Source organism: Carcharhinus amblyrhynchos, chromosome 27 (genome assembly GCF_965287045.1).
Source record: "Carcharhinus amblyrhynchos chromosome 27, sCarAmb.v2.hapA, whole genome shotgun sequence".
NCBI classification, from domain to species: Eukaryota; Metazoa; Chordata; class Chondrichthyes; order Carcharhiniformes; family Carcharhinidae; genus Carcharhinus; species Carcharhinus amblyrhynchos.
In genome coordinates, this window is record NC_137350.1 from 35,713,093 (window position 1) to 35,737,325 (window position 24,233).

Consider the following 24,233-nt stretch of genomic DNA (forward strand, 5'->3'; position numbering starts at 1 on the left):
GGCACTTCACAGCAGTGGTACCAAACGTAATTCTCCGATGAAGAGAAGAGGGAACTAGATAAGGGCTTTTAAGGTTATGAAAGTGATAGATAGATTTGGTGTTCCCACCTAACAGGGAGAGGGGGCAGTGGGGGGAGGGAAAGCAAAACTTGAGGCCGTAGAGACAAAACAGCCACTACTGAATCCAATGAGAAATGCAGGCGCCTTCAGAGAGTGGGTAGAATGTGAGATTTGTTATCAGATGGAATATTTGAGGTGAATATCATGAGATAAATACATGATAAGAGAAAGGAATACAACAATTTATGTTTATATTGCTCCTTTATCGTGGGAAAATATTTTCCAAGTACATTATAGAATATAAATACAATCTTTTTTTTATTTGTAGTGGGAGTTGTGGGCATCACTAGCATATATTGCCCATTCCAAATTGCCTTTGAACGGAACTGCTTGACTATTTAAGACTTAGCTGTGGATTTGGAGTCACATGTAGACCAGACCAGGTAAGGATGGCAGATTTCCTTCCCTAAAGGACATTTGGTTCTGTAGAAGGGTCATTTACACCTAAAATATTAAGGCAAATTTTCCCATTCCGTCCGCCACATGAATTGTAGCAGGTGAGGGGAGGAACATAGAAAGATACATTGATCCCGGGCAAGATTTTCTGGTTTCGGAGCGAGTGTGGCTGGAAAATCATGCCCATTAACTTTATTTCTCTCAACAGATGTTGCCAGGCTCCCTGAATTCATCCAGCATTTTCTGTTTTGATTTTAGATTCGCTGAGACCAGCTGTCTTGAGCTGAAGGTTGTCAATCTTCCTGGAGTCTCAAGGATTGAAAGATTAATCTGCTTAAGGTAACCTTTGAACATTAGGAAACATTTGGGCAGAATTCTCCCAAAAAAACGACTTAGTGCCACAATGACAAAAGTGACCCATGCCAACATTAGAGTGATCCATGCCAATCTTTCAGGCATGCTCCACACCTCAATCCTCCTACACACGGTTTTTTTTTGGAGAGTTGGGAAGTCTGCGCCAGTACTGGAATGTGGTGTGTTCTAAGTATGTTCATGAGCCCGGTTTCAGTGCGCTCAGGTGTCATTTTGCAGGGCATCCTGATTTCATAAAGCACTGGAAGAGCCCCACTCCCATGGACATTGAGACACTTCCCTCCTCATTGGCAGCATGTTCCCCTAACCCCTCATTGACAGAGATTCCTGGCACTGGAGTGTTGGGGCATCACAATGGGTCCCTTGCCTGACCCCCGACATGCCACCCCATCATGACCCCCGACATCCCCCCACCCCCAAGATGGCCCCTGGCATGATCCACCCCATCATGATCCTCAACATGATCCACCCCTATGTAGCCTTCCCATCATAACCCCACTGCATAGACTCCCTTCATGGCCACCCCTCATCATAACTCCAACTCAAGCCCACCCTTTTGGCACTGCCCCGCACACAGTCAGTGCCCAGCTAGCCAGGGTGCCTGGTGGCCACTGCCAAGCTGTCCGACAACCATTGCCAGGCTGTCCAGTGTGCCTGATGAGCACTGCCCAACCAAGCTCCTGACCACCAGGGCCTTTGATGGTCTCTGATCCCCTCAGTATGATCATTGCACCAGGTTTCCACTTGTGAAGACCAATGATGATTCTCGGTATATTGTGCTGTGCCCGAAGGCTGGAGAATTCCACGCACTGAGATTCAAATGGGTTATGCATATTTAAATACCACTTCAAATATTGCTAATCAACCCGGCATCCTTCCGACTTTTGCATCTTTTTCCCGATGGACAAAGGTGGAAGAGAGTATGTCCGGGGTGTATGGGGTCCTTGACTATGTTGGCTGCTTTGCCAAGGCAGTGGGAAGTGTAGATGGAGTCAACGGATGGGAGGTTGGTTTGCGCGATGGATTCTGCTTCATTCATAACCTTTTGTAGTTCTTTGCAGCCTTGGGCAGGGCAGGAGCCATACCAAGCTGTGATACAACCAGAAAGAATGCTTTCTATGGTGCATCTGTAAAAGTTGGTGAGACTCATAGCAGACATGCCAAATTTCCTTCATCTTCTGAGAAAGTAGAGGCGTTGGTGTTTATTACAACATTCTACCATGTCTTTAACCTACAACTGCTTTTCAGTTTGTGTCATTAGAAAGAGACTGGGAGAATTGCATACTGTTTGGCGCTGGGTGCAAAATCGATTTTTAGGCCTGTGCACTATTCTCTGGGATCACTGTGATCTGCTAACAGCACAGCGAGGTCAGAAAATCAACACCATTGTGTGCGTATCTTCTTTTCATTTTGACTGGTTGTTAAAATGCTGGAGATGAGAGTGATAAAACAATTGTCTGACTGAAATCAAGAAACATCTAGTTGGGAAATGCAGAGCTTGTCCACATTCTGGTTAAAGGTTGTGCACTCTGAGTCAGATAGCCAATGGTGCAAACATGGAGAGGGCAAGTGGAGGTGGGAGGATCATGTGATAAAATCTCCAGGAATATGTCCAAATAGAGTTGGCAATCCAGCAGCATGTAACTCACGTTGGGAGCTGTCAGACGTGGCACTGAACCCTATGAAAAGCAGCTGTGGGTTAAAGACATGGTCGAATTTTGTAATAAATGCAATGCCTGTACCCGTCCTAATTCCCCCATGCTGACACTATGGTTAAGAAAGCCCACCAGTGCCTCTACTTTCTCAGAATCCTAAGAAAATTTGCATGTCAGCTATGACTCTCACTAACTTTTACAGATGCACCATAGAAAGCATTCTTTCTGGTTGTGTCACAGCCTGCTCTGCCCAAGACCGCAAGGAACTAAAAAGGTAGTGAATGTAGCCCAATCCATCACGCAAACCAGCCCCCCATCCATTGACTCTGTCTACACTTCCTGCTGCCTTGGCAAAGCAGTCAGCATAATTAAGGACCCCGGACATTCTCCCTTCCGCCTTCTTTTGTGGGGAAAAAGACACAGAAGTCTGAGGTCACACACCAACCGACTCAAAAACAGCTTCTTCCCTGCTGCTGTCAGAGTTTTGAATGGACTTACTTTGCATTAAGTTGATCTTTCTCTACACCCTAGCTATGACTATAACACTACATTCTGCAGTCTCTTGTTTCCTTCTTTATGAATGGTATGCTTTGTCTGTATAGCGCGCAAGAAACAATACTTTTCACTGTATGTTAATACATGTAACAATAATAAATAAAACCAAATCAAAATCAGAGCAGCTCCCAAATTACTTTTACTAAGTTGTGCATTTCCACCATTATCTGTTTATGTTTCAGATTCTCGTCATCTGAGCATCGACTTTATGTCTAATTCACACTGTAGGTTCAATATTTTTACTGCTGTAAACATGTCTGTAGTATTGATGATATGATATTACAGACACTCAGCTTCAAGGCCACATTTACTTGTATTGCCTTCAGTTCCTGGTAAGAAGCCCCGAAGGACCAAACTCCCTGGAGCTCCTGTTACCTGGCAGTGTGTGCAAGCATGAGCAATGCTACCCCCTCTCATGGCACCATTTGTTAATGCACCACTTGATGTGTTATTAAGAATCATATAGGTCAGGAAGTTCAGCTCGGGAGAGTTAAGCTGACCTCAGCTGTGACTGGGCAATGGTATTACAATCGGCTTTGGTGCTTCTGAGCATGGGCAGAGGAAAATCTGTGCAGCTTCCCTTTCCTTGGATTGGAAAATTGCCAGTTTCATAGATAGAGTTAAATCAAGTGTACCTACCACAGAAACAGGCCGTTCAGCCCAACCAGCAGTTACACTCCATGTTAGCCAAGAACATAAATAGCAGAAGGCAGTTTCAGTTCAGCAACCTTTGGGTTATGGGCCAAGGCTGCTTCATGAGGGGCAATCTTCAACCAGGTTTTAAACTACTTTTTAAGAAGAGTTGATGAGAGAAACTAAGAGGTAGTATTCAGTTGGACTACGGCTGATTGTATCTCAATGCTATTCACCCTCCTTTGGTCCATATCCCTGACTAAAAAAAGTCCACTGATTTCAGTCTTGAAAGTTCCATTTGGGACAGAGTTATAAATCTCCCCTTCAATTTGTGGGAAAAAATGCTTCCTGATTTCACTTTGATGGGCGGCATGGTGACACAGTAGTTAGCACTGCTGCCTCACAGTGCCAGGGACCTGGATTCAATTCCTGACTTGGGCCACTGTCTGTGTGGAGTTTGCATGTTCTTCCCGTTCAGCGTGGGTTTTGTCTGGGTGCTCCAGTTTCCTCACACACTCCAAAGACGTATGGGTTAGGAGCATTGGCCATGCTAAATTCTCCCTTAGTGTACCCGAACAGGCACCAGAGTGTGGTGACTAGGGGATTTTCACAGTAACTTCATTGCAGTTTTAATGTAAGCCTACTTGTGACTGATAAATAAATTCTAACTATAATTTTAAGATTGTGCCCCTTGTCCTGGACACCCTTACCAGAGGAAATAGCTTTACTGCATCTACCCTGGAGAATCCTTTTATAATTTTAAAATCCAAATTTGATCATTCATCCACCTTCAAAACTCCAGGAAATAAGAGTCAAGTTTCTGCGACTTGACCTCAGAATTTAACCCATTAAGCCCTGTCATAATTCTGGTGCTGTATCTTTGCTGAGGCTGATCTATACTTCCTGACAAGCAGTTTCCAAACTGAACTAAATAATGCAGATGGGGTCTGGCTAATGTTTTCTGCAACTGAAGCAAGACATCTGAACTTTTGAATCCCACCATTTTCTTGAGATAAAGTTCAACAGTCTGGTAGCCTTTCTCATTAGGTTTTGAGCCTGTGCGCTAGCATTTAGTGATTTGTATATATGGGCATGCAAATCTCTTTGCTGCTCAACTGTTCATAATCTTCTCAGCACTGAGAAAATATTCCATTAAAAAGTCTGATATCTCCTGGCAAAGCCACATCCTAGTTTCCTAAAGAAGATGTTAGCATGTATTCGGCGCCACCTGGTTTACTAACCCACTCAGAGACAACCATCAAGTATAGATACGACTTATTGAAGAACATCAATAAGCCAGTTAACTACAGTTTAGAAGCTCTTTCACAATCATTTTTGATTTTCTTTTATTCATTTGTGGGACATGGGTGTCACTGGCTGGGCCAGCATTTATTGACCATTCCTAGACACCCTTGAACTGAGTGGCCATTTCAGAGGACAGTTAAGAGTCAACCATTCTGGTCCGGAGCCACATGTAGGCCAGACCAGGTAAGGCCGGCAGATTTCCTTCCCTAAAGGACATTAGTGCGCCAGGAGGGTTTTTCCAGCAATCAACAATTGTTTCACGGTCATCAGCAGATTCTTAATTCCAGATATGTTTTTACATTGAATTCAAATTCCATTATCTGCCATGTTGGGATTCGAATCTGGGTCCTCAGAACATTATAACTGAGTTTCCAGATTAATTGTCTAGCTATAATACCACTGGGCTATCATCTCCCCACTCCTAGTAACAGTCCACAAATTACCAGAATTATTGAATTCAATTTTAGTGCCACAAGTGATTGGATTTGAGCTTATTTTGTCCAGTTGATGATTTAAGGTGTTACAAAGGGCAATGTTGAGAGGGGTATAAAATGGACATTCCATCTGACTGTGAGTTTGGTTGTTACCCCATAATCTCTGGGCTGTTATCCCACCAGAAATATTACTCCACCTTCCTCTTTCCCCCCGCCTTCATCACTGTAACCTTCTCCAGCCCTGTGAACTTCCTATACTTCTGGCTTTTGTGTTTCCCTCAAGTGCCTTGCCATTAGTGGCTGTGCTTTCAGCTACTTAGATCCTAACTGAGGAACTCTCTCTCATAACCTCACCACCTCTTCACCTTGCCCTCCTCTTTAAAGACGCTGTTTAAAATCCACTTCTTAGACCAAATGCATCCTTCTTGTCTCTGTGTCAATTTTGGTCTGGTAATGCATTGTGAAGTGCCTTAGGGTTTTTAAGTCATTGTTATTATAGGTAAAACCGCCCTCCATTTAAATGTAGTTCAAAAGCATCTAAAAATGAAAGCCAGCAAGAATGACTAGTCTTTAAAAACTGAGATAACTTTTTTTTTTGACTGCAGTTGCCTGTTTTATGTGAATTACATATAGACAAGATTAACCGCTGAACCCTGTTCACTTAGACTGGATGGATTATAAATGGATTGTAGCAATGGAATGTATATTATATCTGCCAGTCCTTCAGCACTGAAGATAGGGCCTCCAACAATCTTCACTCTGGTTCCATTGCAGTGGAGACAATACCTCTGGGATTTATTTGCTTATTATTGTTATCAAATGTCAGAAGATCAAAATCGAGACCTACTTAGTGCTGACTGAATCCCTCTCTCCTGTACTATAAATTGTGAGTTGATGAGTGCAGTACAGCCCTCACTAATGTAGCATTGTACTCGCTAAGTGCAGTAGGTATTAACCTTTTTCAAATTTCTGTATCATTAAGATCTCTGTGGAGTGTTGCATTCGCCTCTGCTGCATGACCCCATTCCAGAAAATGCTGCATACATGGTTTCTCCTGCAAATTCTGCAATCAGTGTGTGATGGCAATCATTTTTTTTTACAGGGATGGAAGATAGAACGCCAATTGGCACTTACAAAAAAAAATTAATTTTGAAGTAATTCTTCACGCTGAATTACTCAACGCAAAAATAAAATAAAAACCTCCAGAAGTCCCAGAATTGTTTTACTCAATGGAGCACTTTCGAAGTGTCGTCACTGTTGTGATGTAGGAAACATGGCAGCCAACGTGTGCACAGAAAGATCCCACAAAAAGCAACAGATAATGAGCAGCTAATCAGTTTGATGAGGGTCTTTTGGCGGGGTGGATAGCGTCCCTGTCTCTGAGCCAGAAACTCCAAGTTCTAGTCTCACTCCAGGAATTGATGGTTGGCCATGTTGATGCTGAATGATACCCCTCGGGGTGTAGTCTCCATAGGCGGGTGACCTGTTTCAGGACAAAAAAAAAGTTACGGTAACAAAGATGACTATGTACTTAGTCTGCCTCGTGTAGGATGAGAATTGAGTGAGAGGGAGAAAAAAATCTCTTCTTCAAAGAGGCGGCACGGTAGCACAGTGGTTAGCACTGCTACTTCACAGCTCCAGAGTCCTGGGTTCGATTCCTGGCTCGGGTCACTGTCCGTGTGGAGTTTGCACATTCACCTCGTGTCTATGTGGGTTTCCTCCGGGTACTCTGGTTTCCTCTCACAGTTCAAAGATGTGCGGGTTAAGTTGATTGGCCATGCTATTGAAATTGCCCCTTAGTATCCAGGAATGCATAGGTTAGAGGGATTAGTGGGTATAATATGTAGGGATATAGCGGTAGGGCCTGGGATTGTGTTCGGTGCAGACTCGATGGGCCAAAGGTCCTCTTTCTGCACAGTAGGGTTCTATGATTCAAATAATGTGATAGGATCTCCACGTCTGCCTGAGAGGGCAGGTGGACATTTGGCTCAGCAGATCATTTGAAACCCCTCCAAGAATGCCAACACTCCTTCAGTACAACAGTAAGTGCCAGCCTAGATTATATGCTCAGGATATAAAACCCATAACCTGTTGGCTTCAGAGACAAGAATACAACCATTGAACCCTAAGATGAAAGCAAAATACTGTGGATGCTGGAATCTGAAACAAAGACAGAAAAATGCTGGAAAATCTCAGCAGACCTGGCAGTATCTGTGGGGAGAGAATAGAGACAACACTTTGAGTTTAGATGACTTTTAATCAGAGGGAAGAGGAACCCCAGTGAACCCCAGTTGGATGCATGCAACAGAACTTAATGTTTGCGTGTGAAGTTTAAATCCATGTTCTCATTATTTTGACTCTAATCAAGGTGTTTACAGTATAGACTAAATGGTGTAATTTTAAAGGAGTTGCAGCAACACTGTGCCTGTGGGCATGTACACAAATCTTTGCAGGTGGTAGGACAATGTCAGAAGGCTCTTAAAAAGGCATCCAGGATTCTTGTCTTTTGAAATGGAGTAATAAGACACAAATTTAACTGGGGTAAGGTTTCTGAGTGGGTAAGTGGGTGGGTGGTGAGTGGGGAGCGTAGAGTAAGGGCATTTTGACTCGACAAATTTAATTCCACATTGCACATCATTTTTTACTCATAGGTTCTTGGCCCAGAAGGTAGTCCAATTGACAAGTCTGTCTCTCTGCTGGGTGCATAATGCCCCAGAGGAGGTGGTAGCCCAGAAGCACAAAGGGTTTGAGAGTGTTGAAGGGATAATGGAGAGATCCCAATCCTGAGGAAAGAGCTGGTAGTCTCATCATGGAGGTGGTCACTAATCTTGGGCAAGTTGTCTGATCCAGTGGTGAGGTTTACCAACCTGAAGTTGATGGGCAAGAAATCAAGTAAGCTTGCCGGGCCTGGAGGGAATATTCCTGCTCAATCCTGGCTGCCAAGAGTACCTTAAAGCACTTAGAGTCATAGAGGTTTACAGTACGGAAACAGGGCCTTTGATCCAACTTGTCCATGCTGCCCAGTTTTTACCATTAAGCTAGTCCCAATTGTCCACAGTTGGCCCATGTCCTCTGTGCCCATCTTACCCATGCAACTGTCTAAATGTTTTTTAAAAGACAAAATTGTACCCGCCTTTACTATTACTTCTGATAGCTCGTTCCGGACACTCACCACCCTCTGTGTGAAAAAATTGCCCCTTTGGATCCTTTTGTATCTCCCCTCCCCCCTCATCTTAAAGCTATGCCCTCTAGTTTTAGACTCCCCTACCTTTGGGAAAACATGTTGACTATTTAGCTGATCTATGCCCCTCATTATTTTATAGACTTCTATTAGATCACCCCTAAGCCTCTTACGCTCCAGGTGAAAAAGTCCCAGTCTATCCAGCCTCTCCATGTAACTCAAACTATCAAGTCTCAGTAGCATCCTAGTAAATTTTATTCTCTTCCATGAAGCTGTCCTTATCTCACTTTAGCCGCAGAGTTGAGCACGGAAAAGACATGTTAAACCCAGATCATACACTGCCATCATAGTATCTAAATGATGAATCCTGGAGGCAGATTGGTTGCCCATTCCCTGCCTTCTCCCCACTTCCTGTCAGCGCTATGATAAAAACTGAAGTGAGAATCTTCAATGGGGGATTGAGATTTCGGAAATGTGAACATGCCATCAACCCAAATCCAATTCTGGGCGTTAAAAATCCCCCATACAGTACAAGGTCAAGGTAAATCTTTATAAAACATTGATTAGGCCCCAACTGGCATCTTGAACCATTTATGAGCACCGTACTTAGAATCATAGAATCCCTGTGGAGCAGAAGGAGGCCATTCAGCCCATCGAGCTGAACAATCCCACCCAGACCCTATCCCCTTATTTACCCTGCTAATTCCCCTGCCACTAAGGGGCAATTTTAGCATGGCCAATCAACTTAAACCACACATCTTTGGACTGTGGGAGGAAACCGGAGCACCCAGAGAAACCCCACACCAACACAGGGAGAACGTGCAAACTCCACACAGACACTGACCCAAGCCGGGAATGGGACCTGATTCCCTGGTAGCAGTGCTAACCACTGTGCCACCATGCTGCCCATGCTTCATAATGTTCCTGGAACTTTATGAAGGATTTTAATGTCTGAGAGGCGCTGAAGTGTAGATTTTACTGAAATGGTACTCGTGAGAAAAACACTTAGTTATATGGAGAGACAAGAAAAGCTGGGGTTGTTTTCAATGGAGCAAAGAGCACAATGGTGACACAATGGTTAGCAAAGTTGCCTCACGCCACCAGGGACCTCGTTTGATTCCAGCCTTGGGCGACCGACTGTGTGGCGTTTGTATCTTCTCCCTGAGTCTGCGTGGGTTTTGTCTGGGTGCTCCGGTTTCCTCCCACAGTCCAAAGATGTGCAGGTTAGGTGGATTGGCCATGCTAAATTGCCCCTTGGTGTCCCAAGATATGTAGGTTAGGGGCAGCAATGGGGTAAATACGTGAGGTTATGGGGATAGGATTTGGGTAAGATGCTTTATCAGAGAGTGGTGCAGATTCAATGGGCTGAACAGTCTCCTTCTGTACTGTAGGGATTCTATGATTCTATTAAAGGCAAAATGCTTGGGATCTGAAATTCAAAACAGAAAAAGCTGGATGAATTCAGCAGGTTTGGCAGCATTCGTGGACAGAATGTTTCGGATCTAAATGACCCTTCTACAATTCTGTCAATCTGTTTCAATGATTAAAGGGAAATTTGACAGAGATATTCAAAGCCATGGAGCGTTTTGATAGAGTAAATAAAGGGAAACTGTTTCCAGTGGTTTATTTTATTTAGTGAATGCAAATCCCTGAAGCCAAGTGATGGCCTCCTGGTTTGCCGAGTTTAAGGTGATTAGTCCGTCACTTAATCTGTGGAGGGGGGGACCCTGCTCAGTAATGTGTGGCATTGTTTATGTATTTCCACAAGTGCATAAGATGTTTGTACCGAGGCCCCACACTGGAGCGGTGGTGGTGGTGGTGGTGGTGGTGGGGGTGGCGGGGGGGGGGTGGGCGGTCACTGCACAGCAGCCCTGGCCTGTCCTGAACCTATTTAGCAAGGACCACTCTCGCCTGGGTAGTTCAAAGCCTGCCATTCAAGTGGTAGAGGGGTCTTTAACCACAGGACATGGATTTAAATTAATTGGCAAAAGTACCACAGGCAATGGGAGGAAAAAAAATTACACAATGAGTTGTTCTGATCTGGAATTCACTGCCGAAAGGGGATGGAAGCAGATTCAATTATAACCTTCAAAAATAAATTAGATCTATATTTTAAGTAGAAACATTTACCGGGCTGTGGGGAAAGAGTAAGGGAGTGAGGCTAATTGCATGGGTCTCACAAAGAGCTAGCAAGAACACAGTGGGCCAAATGGCCTCCATTGGCATTACTTCTTGCAATCATTCTATGATTTTTATTATAATCCATCTCTGATTTTTGACTACAGCACTTCCAGCGATTAAGCTCACAGCACGCATAACCGGCAACAAAGACAAAGATTAGATTTTTCATTTTAGCTGTATTTTATACAGTAAAGAAATCTTGGTGAATGACACAATATTATACTATATTTTGAATATGGGAGGATGGGGGGGGATGGAATCAGCTATAACGTTGTGGTCAAACGAACTCTACCATTATTAGCAATGGTGGGAGTCCCACTTTGTCCTCCAGTTTTATCTTTCGTTAATGTCAGCAAATAGAGGAATGTTTACAGGTTAATCTTTTCATTTTCAGTTAATCAGCAGAGTCTCTCACTGCCAGCTGTACGGGTCTAACATGAAATAAACTTGAGTAATCTGAATTTGCACCATGTTCCTGGTGGGCACAGATCAACAGCTCATTCCTTGATGCAGGTTGCCTTCATAGAAACAGGGGAAATAGGAGTAGGAGTAGGCCATTTGGCCCTTTGAGCCTGCTCCACCATTCAGTATGATCATGGCTGATTCTCTATCTCAACACCATACTCCCTCTCTTTGCCCATACCCCTTGGTGCCTTTAGAGCCCAGAAATCTATCTACTTCCTCCTTTAGAGGATGAGAAAGGGGACCTGGTGGTAGGGGATGGGGATATGGCTCAGGTATTGAATAACTTTTTTGTTTCTGTCTTCACGGAGGAGGACGTGAATAATTTGCCGGGTGTTAGTGATGGAAAGGTGGTAGGACTGGAGGGTCTTAATGACATTACTGTTACTAGAGAGGCGGTGCTCGACAGACTGGAGGGGCTGATTGTGGACAAGTCCCCAGGACCGGATGGAATGCATCCGAGGGTTCTGAAAGAAATGGCGGAGGTGATAGTGGATGCCTTGGTGGTTATTTTCCAGACGTCGCTGGATTCCGGGGAAGTGCCGGATGATTGGAAAACAGCTAATGTTACGCCGTTGTTTAAGAAGGGTGCCAGGCAAAAGGCGGGGAATTATAGGCCGGTTAGTTTAACGTCTGTAGTAGGTAAAATGTTAGAATCCGTCATTAAGGAGGAAATTGCGAGGCATCTTGAAGGCAATTGCTTGATAGAGCGGACGCAGCATGTTTTCATTAAAGGGAAGTCGTGTCTGACAAACTTACTGGAGTTCTATGAGGATGTGTCTAGGGCGGTGGATAGAGGAGAGCCGGTGGATGTGGTCTTTCTGGATTTTCAGAAGGCGTTTGACAAATAACCTCACAAGAGGTTATTGCAGAAGGTCGAGGGACATAGAGTTGGGGGTAGGGTGTTAGCGTGGATAGAGGATTGATTGTCAAATAGGAGGCAGAGAGTGGGGGTCAACGGGTGCTATTCGGATTGGCGGATGGTGACTAGTGGAGTGCCCCAGGGGTCGGTGCTGGGGCCTCAGCTATTTACCATTTATATAGATGATCTGGAGGAGGGAACCGAGTGTAGGGTGTCGAAATTTGCTGATGACACCAAGATTGGGGGAACGGCAAATTGTGCGGAGGGTGTGGAGAGTCTGCAGAAGGATCTAGATAGGCTGGGCGAATGGGCCAGGAAATGGCAAATGGAATTTAATGTTGGCAAGTGTGAGGTGGTCCACTTTGGTAGGAAGAATGGTAGGAAGGACTATTACTTACGTGGCGAAAAACTGCAGCAGGCGACGGTGCAGAGGGACCTCGGGGTCCTTGTGCATGAGTCGCAAAAACCCAGCTTGCAGGTGCAGCAGGTGGTCAGGAAGGCGAATGGGATGCTGGCCTTCATAGCGAGGGGGATTGAATATAAAAGTAGGGAGGTCTTGCTGCAGCTGTATAGGGCATTGGTGAGGCCGCAGCTGGAGTACTGTGTGCAGTTTTGGGCGCTGCACCTGCGCAAAGATATTTTGGCCTTGGAGGGAGTGCAGAGGAGGTTTACTAGGCTGATACCGGAGTTGAGGGGGTTGAGCTATGAGGAGAGGCTGAATAAACTAGGCTTGTACTCGTTAGAGTTTAGAAGAATGAGGGGAGATCTCATTGAGACATATAAGATGATGAATGGGATGGATAGGATAGAGGTGGAGAGACTCTTCCCGCTCAAAAAAGACAGTAGGACTAGGGGGCACAGCCTCAAGATAAAGGGGGGGCGGTTTAGAATGGAGTTGAGGAGGAACTTCTTCACTCAAAGGGTGGTGAATCTCTGGAATTCTCTGCCCATTGAAGTGGTGGAGGCTGCCTCACTAAATATTTTTAAGACGCAGGTTGATGGGTTTTTGATAAGAGAGGGGATTAAGGGTTATGGGGAGAGGGCGGGAAGGTGGAACTGAGCCACGACAGATCAGCCATGATCTTATTGAATGGCGGGGCAGGCTCGAAGGGCTAGATGGCCTACTGCTGCTCTTATTTCTTATGTTCTTATGTTCTTAAATATATTCAATGACTTGGTCTCCACAGCTTGCTGTGGTAGAGAATTCCACAGCCTCACTACCCCCTGATTGAAGACATATCTCCTCATCTCAGTCCTAAATGGTCTAGCCTCTACCCTGAGATTGTGACCCCCTTGTTCTAGACCCCTCCTCCACCCCCGCCAAAGTCAGAGGAAACAACGTCCTTGTATCAAGTCTGTCCAGCCCTATCGGAATTGTATACATTTCAATTAGATCCTCTCTCATTCTTCTAAATTCCAGTCAATACAGGCCTAGTCAATTTTGTGTCATGAACAAACCTGGAAACATTACATCTGGTTCCCTCATCCAACTCATTGATACATATTGTGAATATTTGGTGTTCAAGCACTGATCCCTGTGGCACCCTACTGTGCCTGCTACTCTGAAAATGACCCATTTATTCCTACTCTCTGTTTCCTGGCTGCTACCAATTCGCAATCCACAATTGATACTTTGCCCCCAGGACTGTGCACATTAATATTGCTCATGAACCTTTTATGTGGGACTTTATTAAAAGCTTTTTGAAAATTGAAATACATCACATCTAATAATTCTCCCTTATCTATTTTGCTAGTTTTGTCCTCAAAAAACTCCAGCAGGTTTGTCAAACATGATTTCACTTTCATAAATTCAGATTGGCTTTGACTAATTCCGTGTCTGAGAGAAAAATCCCTCATAATAAACTCCAGCAGTTTCCCTGCTCCTGATGTTAGGCTTGCTGGTTTGTAATTCCATGTTTTTTTCCTCTCTTTTTAAATAATGGGTTACATTTGCCACCCTCTAATCTGCTGGGACTTTTCCAGAATCTACAGAATTTTGGAAGGTGACAACTAACGCATTCATTATCTCCATTGGCACAACGTTTAGTACGCTGGGAAATCGATCATCACGCCCTGGGGATTTGTCAGCTTTCGGTCCCATTAATTTTGCCAGAATTTTTTTTAGTAATACTAATTTTCATCAATTCCTCCTTCTCACTCAATCCTTGATTCAATTTGATTTGATCTGATTTATTATTGTCACATGTAGTAACATACAGTGAAAAGCATTGTTTCTTGCGTGCTAAACAGACAAAGCATACTGTTCACAGAGAAGGGAACGAGAAAGTGCAGAACGTAGTGTTACAGTTAAAGCTAAAGTGTAGAGAAAGATCAACTTAGTGAAAAGTAAGTCCATTCAAAGTCTGATGGCAAAAGGGAAGAAGCCGTTCTTGAGTCGGTTGGTACATGACCTCAGACTTTTGTATCTTTTTCTCGATGGAAGAAGGTGGAAGAGAATGTCCAGGGTGCATGGGGATCCTTAATTATACTGGTTGCTTTGCTGAGGCAGTGGGAAGTGTAGACAGGGTCAATGGAAGGGAGGCTGGTTTGTGTAATGGATTGGGCTACATTCATGATCTTTTGTAGTTCTTTGCGGTCTTGGGCAGAGCAGGAGCCATATCAAGCTGTGATACAACCAGAAAGAGTGCTTTCTATGGTGCATCTGTTAAAAGTTGGTGAAAGCCTTAGCTGACATGCTAAATTCTCTGTCATTTCTTGGAAGTTATTTGTACCTTCCTCTGTGAAGGCAAAGCCAAAGTATTCATTTAATTGCTCTAGTATTTTTGCTTGTTCTTCATTATAAATTCTTCTGCTTTGGACATACATTTGTCTTCACTTTTTTTTCTGGGGCACCCAAATATGGTCCAAAAATATGTGGGTTAGGTGGATTGGTCATGCTAAATTGCTCCTTAGTGTTAGGGGGATTAGCTAAAGTAAATGTATGGGGATAGAGCCTGGTTGGGATTGTAGCTGGTGCAGATTTAATGGGCTGAATGGCCTCCTTCTGCACTGTCAGGTACTAATTTCTACTTTACAAATAAAAAATTGTTGCGCGGTTTGGGAAAATTGAAAGGTTAAGGTTCAAATACTCCTAGGACTGCACAACAACTTTTGATACAAAATACAAAGACTTTTGACCAGAATCAATGGAAGTTCCACTATTGACCGCTCTGTCTTTTCCAACATCATTGTTAAACACCAGGAACATCTGTTGTTGACCAAAATCAGCTGTTAGACAAAACACCATGAACACCATTTCCGGTCCTCTCTCTGTTTATTTTTTTTCCAAAAGTGTAAAAAGGCCTGATTTTGCTCTGACCACCCATTGAGATTAAAAAAGAGTAAATTGGAATCTGTAATCTATTCTCAGTTTTAAAAAAAGGCTTTTAATTACAACCACAAACAACCCAGTGATGGTTTGATTAATGAGCTTGAGTGCAAACAAATCAGAAGAAGCTACCTCTAAGAAACTTTTACTGCGGGAGACAGGAAGACAGAACTCCTATTGATAAAACTTCCAGGAATACAACAGACCCTATTCCTGCAGTGTTCGACATTTCCTGGTCCCAAGGGAAAAGAACGTGTGAACTTCCGAGCTTACAGAAAATGCAGGACAGAAGGAGGCCACTGGACTGTGCCAATGCTATCATTTTCAACTGAAGCTGTAATCTCATTTTCCTGTCCTTTATCCATAACATTTTGTATTTTTCCATTTTAAATATTTATCCAAATTCCATTTAAATTGTGATATAATATCCGCTTTGGTGGCATGGTGGCAAGGTGGTTACCACTGCTGCCTCACAACTTCTCACAGCACCAGGGACCCCAGTTCAATTCCAGCCTCGGGTCACTGTCTGTGCGGAGTCTCCCCGTATATGTGGCAGTTTCCTCTCAGTGTTCTGGTTTCCTCCGAGACAGCACAGTAGCACGGTATGTAGCACTGCTGTCTGACAGTGCCAGGGACTCAGGTTCGACTCCCGGCTTAGATCACTGTCTGTGTGACGTTTGCATGTTCTTCCCCTGTCTGTGTGGGTTTCCTCCAGGTGCTCCAATTTCCTCCCACAGTCCAAAGATGTGCAGGTTGGGTGGATTGACTGTGCTAAATTGCGTTTAGTGTCGGGGGGGTTAGCTAGGTTAAATGAATGGGGTTATGGGGATAGGACCTGGATGGGAGGCAGACTCGATGGACTGAATAGCGTCCTTCTGCACTGTATGGTTTTATGGTTCTAAGATGAGTAACTTGTGGTTGAACAGTCCATATTCTGAAGACTTCCTACATAAGAGGATAGATAGGTGGTTCAGGCCATTGCATATGACTGCCATTCAATTCGAAAATGGCTGGTTCATACCTCAACCCCGTTTACCATCCTTAGGTCCATATTTCACCTAACAAAAATGTATTGACCTCACAGCCATCTTGCAATAGATCTCAACTTGAAAAATATTTCTCCTAATTATTTCTTCATTTTTCTAGCCAGTGTTCAGTCAGCATCCCCTAACTGATTCAGCAAACTGTGGAATCAATGTTTGATAGATAATAGAATCAAGAGAGATGGAACTATGGCAGATAAAGGAGTTGACATACAGTTTATCCATGATTTAACTGATTGGTGGAGCAGGCGTGAAGGCTGACTGGCCTCTTTTTGTTCCTATATTTGTTTCGATGGTTCACTTCTTGTCGAGAATGGAGGCAAGGAGGTGGGGGAAGGAAGCAAATGTGTAAAATTAGTTTTCTGGTGAACACCACTTGCTAATTCAAACAAAATCAGGCTGTGTTGTATTTTGAAACATTAAGACTCTGGCTCCAGCTCTCAGAAGAACCACAGCATAGCTCTGGAGGCTGCGCAGAATGTTAGATATGTTTTACGAGGAGGTGGAAAGAGGAAAGCGAACCAAATGCCTTTAATTCTGCTAGGCTCTGCATCAGAATAAACATCATTGCCACTAATTTCACTCTGACAATCCAACTGTTTAATTGCATTTCCAACCTCTTCAATTACTACATTCTCTCAAGTGGAAGTAAAAATAAATTCCATATTTTTAGAGTAAATTTCAGATGTGGCTAGCATAAGATGCCTTGATGAGCCGCTGCCGCTGGAGTAGGAAAGGAACAATGAATGTCCTGACCCTCTGGCATGGAAAGATGCAATTTCTGACTAGCAACTGCACAGTGCGGTAGGGAACCAAGATGCAATTTCTGACTAGCAACTGTACAGTGCGGTAGGGAACCTATCAACCAAGGAAGAGACCGAAAATCAGTATTGCAGGCATGAGGGTGGCACCAAGCTGCTGGGGATTAGACCCCCAGAAGTCTTGGACTGCCCAAAACAATTCATTCATGGTATTCCAGTAAGGAAGGTATTTAAAATGACAATGCAAGTTGATGATAAAGTTAAAATGTTAAAGTTTATTTGTTAGTCGCAAGTAAGGCTTACACTAACACTGCAATGAAGTTACTCCGAAATTCCCCTAGTCGCCACACTTCGGCACCTGTTCGGGTCAATGCACCTAACCAGCACGTCTTTCAGAATGTGGGAGGAACCCAGAGCACCCGGAGGAAACCCACGCAGACACAGGAGAACGTGCAAACTCCACACAGATGGTGATCCAAGTTGGGAATTGAACCCAGGTCCCTAATGCAGTGAGGATATGATACTGAGAAACTATATGGTCCAGGAAAAGGGCTATATTCTGAAAGTTAGAGCAGGGCCATGTAGGAAGGAAAGTACAAAGTTTATTTTTACTGGGACAGATCACAGGATGAACATGCTCTTTGCTGGTTTGGGTTCCAAAGAATGAGGTTGATCAGACTGGGGAAGGATAGACCTAAATTAGTTCCTCAATTGATTGTCTCCCCTTACAATGATGTTTATTTGTTTTGTTTCCTCTAAAGTTAACCGAATCATTTTGTTGGGATTTGAATTCTTATCCTTGTTTTTAATTTGCTCAGTGTTAGTCCCCAAACCCTAAAAATCCCAAGATTCTCCAATTCTGCCCTTGATTTTGATTAAACCACCATTGGCATCCGCCTGGACCTTCCCTCTTTAACTTCTCTGCCTTTCTCAGGAATTTCCCGGCTCTCAGCCACAGTGAAGGCCATTGCAAGAGTCCTCCTTACTCACCTTCTCCCAATGGCTGAAAAGCACCTCCCAGAGTAGCACAATGGTGGGCAGCACAGTGGCACAGTGATCAGCACTGCTGTCTCACAGCGCCAGGGGCCTGGGCACAATCCCCAGCTTGTCTGTGCGGAATCTGCACGTTCTCTCCGTGTCTGCGGGCGTTTCCTCCAAGTGCTCCAGTTTCCTCCACAGTCTGAAAGATGTGCTGATTAGATGGATTGGCCAAGCTAAATTGCCCCTTAGTGTCAGGTAGACTAGCTAAGGTTAAGGGGATAGGGCCCTTGTAGGATTGTGGTCAGTGCAGAATTGATGGGCTGAATTAGACCATAAGACATAGAAGCAGACAGGCCATTCGGCCCATTGTTAATGTATATGGCCCCATTCTGCATTATAGGATTCTAGGATTCTAGAGTTGCAATACAGACTCTGCCCACTAAGGGGCACAATGAACAAGATCTTCACTGCACAGAAACTACAAGTGAAAAGCAGGAACAGCACCAACCCTAGTACACACCTTTTTTGACCTCACAAAGGCTGTTGGGCAATGCTAACTGTGAGCAATTATGGAGTGTCCTCCTCCGCTTTGGGTGCCCCAAAGGTTTGTCACCATCCTCCTCCGCTTGTTCCATGGTGATATGCACAATCTGATCCTGAAAATAGACTCACCACAGGTTGGACTTGGGTCAAGCAAGGCTATGTCACAGCACTGGCACTCTGCTCAATGTTCCTTACTGCAATGCTTCATCTCACCCTCAGTAAGCTCCCCACTGGAGTGGAGCTAAACTACAGAATGAACTGAAATCTGTCTAACCTCCACTGCCTGCAGGCCAGATCCAAGTACATCCCATCCTCTGTCATTGGGTTACAGCATGGAGACGATGCTTGTATCTGCCCATACTCGGAGGCCGAGCTCCAAGCCATTGTCAACAGCTTCACTGAGCCACATGAAAGCATATGCCTTACACTACATATCCATAAGACCAAGGTCTTCTATGAACCTAGCCTTGCCACACAACACTGCACTCCTGGTTGTCAAAGTCCACGAGATCTTGGACATGCGATGCTGGGACAATGAGCAAAATTTAAGGAGCAGTTAGACAGATTTTCAATTGGTAATGAGTTGAAAAGTTATGGGGAGAAGGCAGGAAGATGGGGATGAGGAGCATATCAGCCTTGGCAGAGCAGATTCGATGGGCCGAATGGCCTAATTCTGCTCCTATATCTTTTGAACTTATGAACAATGTGGACGACTTTCTTTACTTTTCTGTCAACGAGGGCAAACATTGACATTGAGGCTCAACACCATCTTCAGTGTGCCAGCTCTGCCTTTGTTCACCTGAGGAAGAGAATGTTCAAACACTGGGGTCTCAAACCTGAAAGTCGAGATGTTCAGCTCCTTCCCAAATACTTTTCCTCCACTTCAGGTAGTCCAGGGCCAGAAAGTGGTTGGGGTGTGGAATGCACTGCCTGCTGTGATAGTGGAGTCGAACACTTTAGGAACTTTGAAGTGGTTACCATTGTGCCACATTGCTGCCCATGTGTTGTGAGGACATGAATTCACCATTGAAACAAATCCAAATGAACTCAGATGGGATTATGGATTTACTAGTACGGATTAGCCTTCCAACCCTAAAAGGAACCTAGGGCCAATATATTTTGACTTTGATTGCTTATGGGCCACTTTACCAGTGGATGAAGTGTTAATACTCCCTAGGTTTAGGATTCTGTTTTGGGATGGGGACAGAATAGAGCAAGAGAGAACAGCAGAACTGCGAACGATAAAAATCTAGAATGGAAACAGAAATTGTTTTGGAATTACACAGCCCCAGAAAAGAAACAAATATGCTTAAAGAAACTCTTAAAACTTGGGAACTAAATGTTTCTGATAACTCTTGTGACATTTTACCACGCAGAACCCACAGGCAATAGAACCTGACCGATCTGTTCATACACTTTTATCACCAAACTTTATTTAAGCACAAACTCCTACTTTTCTCTAATAGAGTTCCCACAGTCCTGTGATTTAGTGTTCATCGAACACTTGTCAACAGGATTAACTGTGAAAACAAATGGCAGGGAGACCCTCTTATCTACTGAAAGTGGGTCTTAATGAGAAAAATGCATGTTCCAGGATGGGAATGAGAGACGACGTTTGTAATGCAAATCAGTGAGTGGAGGCCTGAAATGTTCCATCCTTCTCAATGATAAATAGACCTTACAAAGGGATACCTGACCTGGAGCAGGATAACAGGATATCCTTAAAGTACAATGGGGTTTTTCAGAGATATACAAGCCTGTACAATGCAGATCCCAAACACAGTGCCGGTTAATGGAGACATAATTGATGGCAATATTCCAGGATAACAACAGCCCTGAATTCATTTCCCCGTCTCTGTGTGAAAATTTGGAGGGGTGGAGATGTTTGCTGAACACCAATGTGTGGGTATTTTTTAAAAATTCATTTATAGGATTGGGCGTCACCGGCTAGACCAGCGTTTATTGCCCATAGTTACCCTTGGGAAGGTGATGAGAGATTCCATGTTCAATGTCCTGATAACCTGATGTCAGGTTTGTCGATCCCATGCTGAGCTATTGCTTCTCATCTTAAGAGAAAACACAGAAAGAACTCATCATCACATCCAACACCTTATCACAGAAGAAAGAGAGAGGGGGATGGGAAAAGAATCATTTCATTGAACCCTTATAGTGGAGAAAGAGACCATTCTGTCCATTGAGCCTGCACCATTAACCCTCCCACCCAGACTTTATCCCCATAACGCCTCCCCATGTATCTTCTAACCCTGGACACTAAGGAGCAATTGAGCATGGCCGATCAACCCACATATTTGATTTATTATTGTTGCATGTATTAACATACAATGAAAAGTATAGTTTCTTGCGTGCTACACAGACAAAGCATACCATTCATAGAGAAGGAAAGGAGACAGTGCAGAATGTAATGTCACAGTCATAACTAGGGTGCTTTGCCAAGGCAGCATGAAGTGTAGACAGAGTCAATGGATGGGAAGCTGGTTTGTGTAATGGATTGAAAAGGTATGATAAAGTATTAAATCTTTTGTTGGAATAGCTGCCATGGGAGTTGGGATCCATTCAGGCAGCAGCAGAATATAGCTGGAAATCCAACACTGGAACAAATAAAAGCTGCAAATACTCAGCAGGACTGGCAGCATCTGTGGAGAGAGAAACAAATGGTGCTTCAGGTCACTGACCCTTCATTCACCCATTCTATACAGCAGCAACCAGGAGACAAGCGAGATACTGCAGATGCTGGAATCTGAAACAAAAACAGAAAACCCTGGAAAATCTCGGCAGGTCTAATAGCATCTGTGGAGAGAGAATAGAGCTAACGTCTCGAGCCTGGATGTACCAACAACCAGGAAATCTGTCACTCAGTGGTTAGCGCTGCTGCCTCACAGCGCCGTGGACCCAGGATTAATTCTGTCCTCGGGTCACCGAATGTGCGGAGTTTGCACGTTCTTCCTGTGTCTGTGTCGGTTTCTACCGGTTGCTCCAGTTTCCTCCCATAGTCCAAAGTTGTGCGGGTTAGGTTGATTGGCTATGCTACATCGTTATTTAGTGTCGGGGCACTAACACGGTCAATACCTGGGGCTACGGGGGTTGGTGCTGCGTGGGTTTGCGGTCGGTGTGAATTCAATGGGCTGAATGGCCTCTTTCTGCACTGTAGGAATTCTATGTCTACGCCAAAGATAAAAGCAAAATACTGCGGATTCTGCAATCTGAAACAAAAACAGAAAAATGCTGGAAAATCTCAGCAGGTCTGACAGCATCTGTGGAGGGAGAATAGAGCCAACGTTTCCAGTCTAGATGGTCCTTCATCAGAGCTGCAACTCAGGTGAGTTCTAATACAGGGCAACCAAACCGACTGGATAAAGATCTGATGGAGTCAAAATCCAGTGTCTCCTCACCTCTGTGGGTCTATTTACACAGCTGGTTCCTGATCAAAGAGTCCTTTAAATAGCGTCGAAACAGTTAATTTAAAGAGACACGCCATTTCCTCTTCGACTTGGTGATAAACCTCCAGCTTTCATTGAGTGTTGTTGTATGTGGTGTAATGAAGCATCCCAGTTATATAGTGTTCGATTTTTTTTAACCTTTCTGCATAATCTGTTGAGATTGGAGCCTTTAGCAATGCCGAGGCAACATAGATCTTGGGCTACCCGGACCAGCGTTTAAAAGTCACCCAGTCAATGAGAGAGGTGTTTTTTTTGTTACGATAGGGACACGAGAAGCGTTACCTTGAATTTCTGCTTTTTTAAAATCGAGAAATTGAATAAACATTTCCACGTGATAAAGGAATTGGGACGTTTAGCCTGCATTGCAGACCACAATAATATACTTAAATTAGAAGTCCCCCTCAAAGACGCGGAAGTAAGTATCCCACTTGGGGCTGGAAGTTCTTCCTAAAATCTAGAATTACTTCCACGGCTCATTTACAAGAGACCTGATTTTAAAACACCCTCCTCAACCCACAAGGGCAGAAGTTTAGCATGATTGATCCGTATTCTGGGATGTTCGAATTAATTAGACGTATTCAGGATGGTTTGTTATTTCAGTAAAAGGTTTATTTTGGAAAGGTTGCAACATTTAGATAAAACAGATAAATAACTGGTTCACTCAGATAGCAATTCCGCTATTAAAGTAGCTTTAGTTTAAATATGCCCGTTGTCAAAACGTAATAATAACTGGAAGCCCAATCTATTACTCAATGCTCATTATGTAATTTACAAAACACACACAGGCCATTTCCCCCAGTCTATTCTGTTCCGGCGTTAAAGCTGCCGACCACCCCGTGAATCTGGTGACCTGAATGTACGCTTTCCAATTGGACAACATCTTCATCACTGAGATTTCTTCATCGGGTGCTTTCCCCCAAGAGGAAGACAGCGACAAAAAGCATTGCCACCCAGGCAGAGATTGAAACAGTGACAATATTTTCTTGCCAAAGATAATCAGGGGAATTAGGTACAACAATACACCTCCGAAATTAATAATCAGCCCATTGCAGTTGACAAAAGGGGCGGGGGGAAGGAGGGGCGGAGTGTGGATGTGAAGGAGTGGGGAGATGGGGTATGGAGAATGGAGAGCTGGGGTGGAGAGCTGAAGGCTGGGGCTGGGGCTGGTTGTAGGGAGATGGGGTTTTGAGGGTAGGGTTTTGGGGGGGAAGTTGGGGTGATAGTGGGCAGATGGGGTACGGGGGGGGTTTGGTGGGTGCTAGTGGGGAGATGGCGTCTGGAGGGGTGGGAATTGGGGGTAGTTGGGGTGACAGTGGGCAGTTGGGGTCGGGGGGCGGCGTTGTTGAGGGATCGGGTCCGGTCCACAAAGCAAGGCTGCTCTGTGCTGGAGATAAAATAAACATGAAACAGCATTTCACTTTTGAGCTCACTTTGGTAGTTTGTGGAATGGATTGTCACTCGGCTGACTTTAATTTTATTTGTTTGTTTTCAAGGGAACAGTCGCAGGAATAAAGAATGTGCGAGACTTGGACAAGACATTAGCTGTCTTGCGATTTCAAAAAAAACCTCTCAAAAGCAAGCGTCAATGTGTTTGCTCGCTAATATCACCAGTCTAATTTGGTTTGATCTGCCTTTTCCATGGGAAACGATGGTTATAATTTAAACTCGGGACTGTTTCTTCTTGCACTGTCTTTATATTAAAGCGGTATTAGTGAATCTCTACTGGGATGCAAATAATAGCATATTACATTGAGATTTCTGGATAGATTAAATCAGGAAATACAGATACAGGAGTATTTCGTGGTATTTTACTGCTCTACAGCTGGTGTTTTACTGCAAGAAATGTGCTCAAACAAGGGGGAAATCTGTGGTGTTTATTTTTCTCCAATGCTTTGTAAATGGATAGAATTAATTATGAATCATCGCTTGAAACAGAAGTGAGATCTATACAAAATGTCATTTT

General features: G+C 44.0%; 1 long non-coding RNA gene across 1 annotated transcript; it reads left to right on the forward strand.

Moving 5' to 3' along the window:
- The first annotated feature begins 773 nt into the window (after window positions 1–773).
- On the forward strand, window positions 774–23,850 carry LOC145359081 (uncharacterized). Its single transcript, XR_013889546.1, has 3 exons — window positions 774–855; window positions 21,982–22,149; window positions 23,764–23,850. It is a non-coding gene; the product is annotated as an uncharacterized LOC145359081 (long non-coding RNA).
- Window positions 23,851–24,233: the final 383 nt, after the last annotated feature.